The sequence below is a fragment of the Balaenoptera ricei genome, chromosome 4 (assembly GCF_028023285.1).
Source record: "Balaenoptera ricei isolate mBalRic1 chromosome 4, mBalRic1.hap2, whole genome shotgun sequence".
NCBI lineage: Eukaryota > Metazoa > Chordata > Mammalia > Artiodactyla > Balaenopteridae > Balaenoptera > Balaenoptera ricei.
The window spans coordinates 1,979,453-1,988,811 of NC_082642.1; the positions used below are offsets into that span (position 1 = coordinate 1,979,453).

General features: G+C 44.0%; 1 protein-coding gene across 1 annotated transcript in view; it reads right to left on the reverse strand.

Moving 5' to 3' along the window:
• Positions 1-8,083, reverse strand: part of LEKR1 (leucine, glutamate and lysine rich 1) — a 267,875-nt gene extending 259,792 nt beyond the window's left edge. Inside the window, exons 1-3 of the mRNA XM_059920059.1 lie at positions 6,966-8,083; positions 2,057-2,111; positions 925-1,073 (exon numbers count right to left, since the gene is read on the reverse strand). The gene's annotated coding sequence lies outside the window, so the exon portion shown is untranslated. The remainder of the gene's footprint in view (positions 1-924; positions 1,074-2,056; positions 2,112-6,965) is intronic.
• Positions 8,084-9,359: the final 1,276 nt, after the last annotated feature.

Here is a 9,359-nt window from a genome sequence, read left to right on the forward strand (position 1 = left end):
TCGCGGGGAGAAGAGGGCGTCGGGCCCGGCGGGCTTGCGGAGACACGACAGGGGCTGCAGCTGGGGTCAGACGCTAGGCGCCGGGCCCATCCCCTGGGCGCGAGACCACGCCTCGGCTTTCCGGCCCTCTCCCCGGGTGCCAGCACGCCTCCGCTCCGGAACTGCTCCCGGGAACCGGGTCATCCCAGGGCTCAAGGAAGCCTTCCATTGTCTCTCACCTAGACTTCAATTCTGCCGGGTACGAAAGGGCTTTCCCGGTCTCCCAGGAGACCGTGCTGCACGTCGGCCTGACGTCAGGGCGCGATGACGTCACGCCCACGCCGCACCCCAACGCAGAAGCGGGGCTCCCGGGCGCCGCCCGGGGTCCCAAGTGCTGCGCGAAAGCGGGAAATCTCGTGGCGGGGCTCGGAGAAAGGCCTGGGCTTACGCTGGGGGCTGTGAGAGGGAGGCAATGGGTGAGAAGGGCGAGGCAGGGGAGGGCGGGCTGGAGTCGTGGGGGCGACTGCCGGGACGGAGGGAGACGTTCCCAGCCATGCGGCGGGTTGGAGAGACGCTGGTTGAGGTGGAGGCCAAAGTCCGTCTACCTCTCACGTCAGGCCCCAGAGTCCTTGTGGCGGACGCAGCAGTGGGCAATTATTGTTCTTGAGCGGAAATAAGAGAGATGCCTGTAGAGGCCATGGGTATAAAGGGAAGCTCTGGTCTCAGTCATTGCAGGGAGGGCAAGTTAATTGGGAAGGTGTTAGTAAAATTTTCATACTAGTCCGAAAGTAGTCAAGATGAAGGGCTTAGTTCAAAAGATATCTTGAGACCCGCTAGTCCACAATTTATAGAAGGCTGCCCACCCTTACACGTGACTTACTTTCCTTTCTTCGTTCAAAAGAAAGTGTTTATGGATGACCTACTACGTAGTAAGCAACTGCATACCAGGCTGGGGTGATGCTCAGTGACTGAATCCATGCAGGGAACTCGTTCATAGTCCAGATCTCTCCTTTGAGGATTTTATGAGGTCCGAAATGCAGCTCTTCCAAGAAATAGAACATTCGCAGCTTGCTAGCCGGTTACGAGACTTACTACTATTGAATGAAATAAGGTTGAGTAAATACAAAAAAAATACAAAATACACTTAACCTGATTGATATTTTTGCCCCAACGCCTACCAGTGACTTTCTGCTTCCACTCCCTAAAAGAGAGCATCTTTCTTCATTTGAAAAAGATAAGCAATAATTAGAGGATGGAAGAGAGGATTAAGGGAAGCAGAGGACAGCCAATGAAGTGGTCAAGTACAGCATGTTTATGAGAAATGCAAAGAACTTTCAGAGCTTTTCATCCTCAGCATGTTTCTCTGAGGGACAATGAAGTAGGACTGTTCTCATTTTGTAACAATGGGGGTTTAGGTTAGGGGGTTTAGCATACACATCCATGGAGTGCTTTATCTGGAACAGGAATTGCATACCTAAAGCAAGATCACTCTTCTGAGCTAGTTTGGCTATTGTATGATTATTAGCATTAATAATATTTATTGAGTACTTTGTATATATGATAAGGAAACACTTTAAGGATGAGAAGATCCAGCTGCAAGGCTGTAATTCATTGTGTGGTCTCATTTCACCTGTGCTTATTCATCTCTACAGTGACATTGAGACCGATTTTCCTTCCACTGTAAATGTCCCTTAGACTTTCACACTGTCCAATAAGATAGGCACTTGTGACTACTTAATTTGGTTAAAATGAAATAAAATTTCGAATTCCATTCGTTTATTGCACTAGCCACATTTCAAGTCCTCAGTAGTCACATGTTGCTACCACATGAGACAGCACATATATAGAACATTTTCATCATCAAAGAAAGTTCTGTTGAACACTGGTAGACCCAGTAAGAATTTACAGGATAAACAGAGTTGATAAATTGTGAAGAACAGACCTTGTTAGAAGAGTAGCAGTGAAAAGTTGTATTCCTGAACACCACAGACCCACCCCTACCCTCACTCCATATAAGGAACCAGCTCGCCCCCCACCCCCCCTCCACTCCACCCCCGCAGGGAGCAAGCAAGAGAACCTGTTACTTGTTTTCGCTCCCTAGTGCTGCAGCAGGATTCCCAGTAAAGCCTTGCCTGGAAGGAAAAAAAAAAAAAGATAAAGATGAAGAGTTGTAACAGGGTTTTACAAAACAGGTTTTTAAAAAAGTTAAAAAAAAAAAAAAAGTAATCCAAAAAGCCTCTTCCCATTGTTGGTGTTTTTTCTTGACTCTTGGTTGGTCTCAGTCTCTCCCTTTACCTCTCCAGGTTTTTTTTCTTTGTCCCTTTTGTTTTTCCAGTCCTTTTCCCCACCCCATTACTGGCCATACTGGAACTGAAGTAGAATTTAAAGCATTTCCATCATTGGACATACTGAATAAAGTTTTGTTTTATCCTCTTCTTAAATTTTAAATTAGCTAAGTTTCACTTTTATTGTGACTTTTAAAAATAATCAGTGAGAACCAAATTGAGTTCCTTTTAACCTCTTCTGTGACCCTTTATTATTATTTTTCTCCGGTGGGTCAATGACCCCTGAGAGGAAAAAAAAAAAAAATACTCCCTAGTTTTGGAAGTAGAGTCTCTGTAAAGTGATAAACTAGGGCTTTCCACGTGGTCCGCACACCTTTGTGTTGTAGCATTAACATTTGTGAGAACAGAGCGTCTATGCTTCTGTTATGAATTTGAATTTACCTAAGATATTTATCCAGCAAGGCACTGTCATTCATCCCATTCATTCTGGTAAGTAATATTATGCCCCCTCCTCTCCTCTCCCTGTCCCCACATGAAGAGCATTTGGGAGAATAGGTACTTTGTCTGCAAGTCTGATACAAAGACCAGGAAGTCTACCCAAGATTGCTTATTTTAAAGTGAGCTCAATACTGTACAAAGGGAGCATGACAAAATTACAGTTAGCCCAACTTTATTTTTATCCTGTGAATCAGAACACAGTACAACACAACACTGAGATCCTCAAAAGTTTGAAAAAAATTGTTGCAGACGGGCTTCCCAGATTGGAAGCAACAATGGCTTTCACAGCTATTTCTGGGTTCCATCCGATGCAAGTGCAGAATTTTTTAAAAGCTAACATTTACTGGGCTCATTCCTGGCATTTCATACACAATGTCTCATTTATGGAGAATCCTTCCAAACATAACTCAGTCAGATCCTATTTATTGTTTACTCTCTCAAATGATGGAAGTGGCCAAGGGCGTGACCCAACACTTCAGCACTAAAGTATACTTGGACCAAATATGAGTGTAAGCAGAAGCACCTGGGACTCCTGTATTGGGTTAGCTGACTCTGCCAGCCAGCCAGTACCCACGGGGCCTCAGCCTGCTATGGATGTCACATGTAAATACCCAAGAAGTATTTAATTCTGGAAATGTAACTTTGTGTTATACTTACTTTTTTCATAACTTTCCCCATACAGCTTCATTTAAAAAAAAAAAAAGTCAGCTACAAGTGACCATCTGCTTTTTGTACTTACCACATTTTATTCCCACCAAAATGTGGATAGGATTTTCTTTTGTATTTTTTTAAGTGCTAATCAATAGTTAAGACTCCTTTGTAAAACTGCTTTGTCTATTTTGAACCCCAAATAACTCTGGTCTAGAGGTGGCTTGAACACAAAATACTATTTGTGGGTTTAGACTCTATATTTTTGAATCCATCACATGTGCAGTGTAAACTAGAATACCTAATAAAATGAAGGTCACAATGTTTAAATAGCGCTTCTCTCTAGGAGTTCAAATGTTTTGTCATCTGTGCAGAAATAAATTGTGTACTGAACTCTTTTTAGCCCTGAGAATATGATTATTGAACAAAATTTCCAATGAGACAAGTTAGGCCTTAAAGCAATAAACATCTACTTTCAAATATTAAAAGTCAAGCTCAACAGTGAAACCTTTGATGATCATAAATGTATTCTTTTGTGGCCTGTTCACTATTGGTAAGAGCTTTACCCAAAAATGTACTGTGTGCCAAATATAGTTTAATATTTGTCAAATGAATATGTTTATTTTTAATTGAGATATAATGGACATATAACATTATATCAGTTCCAGGTATCCAGCAGAATGATTCAATGTTTGTTTATATTGTAAAATAATCACAAGTCTAGTTAACATCCATCACCACACATACAAATTTTTTTTCTTGTGATGAGAGCTTTTAAGATCTACTCTCTTAGCATCTTTCAAATATACAATACAGCACGATGCTGAACATTACATCCCTAGGACTTATTTATTTTCATGAATATATTTAAAAGCACAAAAAGAATAAGGCTCTAACGGTAGTGACTTAAAACTCTTATAATGCATTTGATGCTCAAAAATATGGCACTGATGGTTCTTTAAACCTTAGCATCCAATATCTAGCCTATAACAAATGTTAATCAATTCAAAGACCGAACATAGACAACTGCCTTATGCATTTAAAAAACAACTTTTTAAAGAACTTGCTTGTTTAATGAAATTATTACTTGTTTCTGAGATTTCCATAAGATTCTAATGAAGCATCTAAGAGCCTAACATTTGTTTTGATAAGTGATTGGCAGAAGTAATTTCATTCTGCTTTTATAGAGATGAAGTTCATGATTCTGTACCTATAATTTTAGGTAGCTATGGAAGTTATAAGAATCGAATTAGGGCAATTTTCCTGCCATTTTGTTATATCTCTATTAATAGAATATTTTAATACCATTAAATAAGGAGTTGTGAATCATCTTAAAGATATTTTCTTATGAACGAAAATCAAACATTATTATCAGATCTATCAAACAGCTGAATTTTTTTTTTTTTTTTTTTTGGCTGCACCATGCAGGATCTTAGTTCCCGGAACCTGTGCCCCGTGCAGTGGAAGCGCAAAGTCCTAACCACTGGACCGTCAGGGAATTCCCTATCAAACAGGTGAAAAAAGATTAAAGTAATGATAGTAGCCCTGGTTTGCAAGGGTGCAGAGCAACTAGCACTCTTATACACTGCTTTTAGGGTGAAAAAATTAATGTATTTTAATACATTATGTTTTAAACACCCTGAAATGTTCAAAACTATTATAGTGGACACCTAATTCCCCCTTCTTCCTTTTGTTCAGGAATCCAGACCTCATCACCCTCCCCTCCCCTCCCTCCACCCCTAAGCACACGTGAATCAGCCCAACTCCAGGAATGAGCTCAGATTAGGTCAGTTCTACTGGCCACTTCCCCTTTACCAGTTATTTAAATCAGGAATGGGCCTATGACCCAGTTCTCCAAGAGAAGGCTGCTGGAAGCTTCTGGGAGAGTTCTTTGTTATTCGCACATATATTTAGTGTTCATCACAGTCTTGTTTATAATGTTTAAAAATCTGAAATACCAAAATGAAATAAATTGACTTATCAAACAAGAAGATTGTCCATCTGTTTAAAATGATGATGTAGTTTATTGGTGATGAATGTCCCAGTGAATTCTATTCTTTTTTTCTATGAAAAAGTTACAAATAGTGTTATAAATTTTTAAAACGTATTCTACATAGCATTCTAAATATACATTTTGTTAATTATTACTATCAATGTATATTCTGTTAGAATATCAAGGTTACCTCACAGAATCAACAGAAGAGCTAAATAACCAAGCTTCAAGAAAGCAGGAAACAGGACTGCTTTGAGAACTCTGGAACTCTAAGAAGTCATGGAAAGTCTCAGCCCTTTGAATCTACCACTAACTGAAAGTTGGTTCCTTTCTCTTTTACAGTCTCTGCATGTGGCAGGGCAGTGGTGGCTGACAGTCCAGTTTTGACACCAAGAGGAAAAGGGGCTTCTATTCCCAACCTCCAGTTAGAAAAATGCCAGGAAATGACTGTTTAGCACACCTTGAGTTACACACCGATTCCTTGACCAAATCACTGAAGCCAGGAGGAGACAGGTACCTGCCTCCTGACCAATTGTGGTGACCAGGGAGGCAAGGCCACACATGATGACACCTCCCTTTCTAATTAAATGTCTAGAAGAGTAAGGCAGAAGCAGAATCCAAGGAGAAGGGGCAGGTCTGTCCCAGAAGACAGGAAGAGTGCTAGGCAGATAAAATAAACGTTCGTACATACACAAGTGAGAATCTGAGTTAGCTGGGAGAACATTTTAAAATTAAACAGCGAATCTTGCTATCTTTCCACATGTGGTAAATTGAGAGGTGAACATGTGTCTGTTGAAAGAGCTTTCTGGGAGTTTATGATAGGTATCCTAACCCCGGAGAAGCCCCTCTTATATAATGGTGTGTTACTTGTGTAACAAGTGTGTGTGTAACTAGGCACCACAGGCCCAAGGGTAATAATAGGGAAATAAATAAAAGCATAGATCCACCAAATCAAACTTTAAATAAATAAGTTAATGTGGAATTTCGAGAGCTTAGACAACTGGAGTGTTTTTGTGTGTTAAACTGTCTTGGTGTTAATATTTTTGTTTTGCCCTCCAAACTTGATTTATCTACAAATCAACAAATATTTGAATTATATAAACAGATATCTGAGTGAAAAAAACATTTTTCCCGCACATGATCTTGAGAAGGAACTTGGATTATGGCGTCCTGTGAAGTCACTTTTTTTTCTTTTTAATGTTTTTGGGACTCTTGAGTCAACATGTAATAGAGGGCTCTCCAGTTACTACGCCATTAAAATCAGGCACCTCTTCTTTTAAAATAAAACACTGGCAAGAACGCTTCTAGGAGGAATGACAGTTTGCACAGCATCACGACTCTGTTACTAATTCCTGCGCAGAGTGCACAAAATTTGCGTCCCAAAGCCACCGTCCTTGCTCTGATTCCTTCCTGTGTTAGCATGTCACACGAACCGCACCTGTGTGCCCTGACTCTTAATGTAAAGCTTCCGTTGGAAAGTTTCCCCGGAACGACTGCTTATTGATAGAGCAGCTCTGGTTCCCAGTTCGTTTAATACATCCTGTCTGAGCGGGTTTTATTACCGAATGTTACCCAGGTTCCGATAACAAGGAGACGCCGTGTCCTCTCCGGTGAACTCACTCCCCGTCCCAGAAATATAGCGTGACTCCTCTCCCCGCTGCGGTTGTAAAAGTGGAAACCGGGCGCCGCCCTCCTGCACCTGTGCTCCTGCCCCGCGATGGCGGCGGCTGCTGCCGGCGAGGCTGGGAGGGCGGACCGCGGCACGAAGTGCGTGCGGCCGCCGGGCGGCGGGTCACGCAACCCCGCGGCCCCGCCCCCGCTGGTTGAGCTCGCCGCTTCCGCGCTCACCCGGGCTTCCTGGCCGGCCAAGTGCCCGGCTCGCGTGCCGACCTGGCCGCCTAAGCCCGCGAAGAATCCAGTTCCGCCCGGCCCCCGCCGCAGACTTGAGCCCGGGCGGCTGATGCGCTCATTTTAAGGCCGAAAAGTGCCCAGCTCCGCTGCTGTAAAGCAAACAGGACGGGCGGCGGGACGAGGGCGAAGGGGAACGCGGGCGAGGAATCGGTCTTGCCCCGCGGACACTTGTCGGCTTCCTGAGCTGCCCCGGCGCTTGTTCGCTGCCTGCCTTGCCCGGGAGCTCGGTCGCGAGCCACAGCAGCCTCGCGCCCTACCGGTGTTGCGCCCCGGGACAGGGACGCCCGGGAAGGGGGTCGCGCGCCCCCCTCCCCCAGCGCCCCACCGCAGCCCCGCCTGCCGGGAACCCGGGGCGCACGTGAGGCTAGTGGCGTTGCCGGGCGACTGACCACGTTGACCCGGAGCTTTCCCACTCCGAGGGGGTTGGCAGCTGTGCGTCAGGGGGCGGTGAGGGACAAGGCCGAGGCTGAAAAGAACGAAGGCCACCGCCTAGGAGGTCAGGTTATTTGTTGACGTCCGGAGTCCGTCTTTCTGCAGCCTGAGAACGGCGGCGTGGTGACAAGCAGGCTTGGTCTCCAAGGAGCGGCGAGGCGCGTCTGCACGAAGGCTCCGGGGTGGGCGCGCCGGCGGCCCCGGCGCCTCTCACGCTACGCCGCGTGCCGCCGAGGCTGCGCGTGTCGTGACGAGCGGCGATGAGCTCAGTCAGTTACCACAGCGTCAGGGCTGGGAAGTGCAGCCTGTCACGCACTCCGGCCTCTGCGGCGTGCCGGCCTTGACCCGGCGGCTTGGCCGCGCCGGCTCTGGCAGAGGGAGCTGGGGGTGAATCAGCCCCTTCCAGGGGCTAGAAAAGGCGACGTGCACAGTTAGGGGGTGGATTCCATGAGCAAACCCGTTTGCGAGGCGCACGCTGATAATGACCTCTGTTAATCGGTGTTTTATACTTTGCCCAGTAGGTAACTGTCTAAAAACCACTCTAACACGGAACTCAAAGGTCGTTAAAATGTGCCTTTAATTTGCTTATATTACTTCGTTCGACAGGAGGTGCACAGGGTTTGCATATGCGTGTATGAAATTCAATTTACACAGTCAAGTCTGGAGGCATGGTTTGGCAAGAGGGATAATTGTGAATTCAGTGCGAGAGTCAGGGTACAAACAGTATGATTACTTAAAAGGACAAATGAACTGAAAAAAAAAAAATTGACCATGACACGAGGAAGCCATTACATTCATCTTTTCATGGTCTTGAACATCTTGTACCAACTCAGCTATAACACACAGCAGAAACTTATAATTAGACACAGAAAGCGCAAGTATTTAGCTGCACCAGGCAAACATAAAAAATAAAAATAAAAAAGCTTTATGTTATAGACACATGTTTGACATCCATAACATAAGAGAGGTATATCTTTAAATTTTTTTGTATTTCAGTCATTTCCTTAGGATACTTGTGACTCACTGGTAGGTATGCCACTATGAAACAAATAGGATTAATCACAAAATGCAGAAAAATCTCTGCTCTGAATTTTAAATATTTGTTATGAGAAAAAATTTTTTTAACAGATTTCAGTGTTCGTATGATGCAAGTTCAGTAAGGAAATAGGGACTTGAACCTAAGTGCCTAGCAAACTGCATCAAATGAATGTTTTGAATGAAGTAAAGAATGAGTGAATGAATGAATATGTAGGCAGTCCTCTGATGGTTAGAGCTGTGAACTAAAATGTCTTGAGTAATGCAGCCCTGCCACTGACTCATGTGGGATCCTGGTATGATGGAAATAATGCTTACAGCATACCTACTTCACCAGAGGTGTGGGGAAGACTATTTCTTACTCCCCAAAGGTGCTTTGAGATCTTTGGAGGAAGGTGATACATTCAAATATTATAAATAATACACTGCAGTTACGACGGCCCATATATAAAATTAGAAAAGTATAAAATAATGTTTAAATACAACTGTGCCACCAATTTTTGTTTGTTTGTACTTTGTCTATCAAGTACTGAACTACAGTGTGGGAGGCTGCATCCTTACATAATCTATTTGGTTTA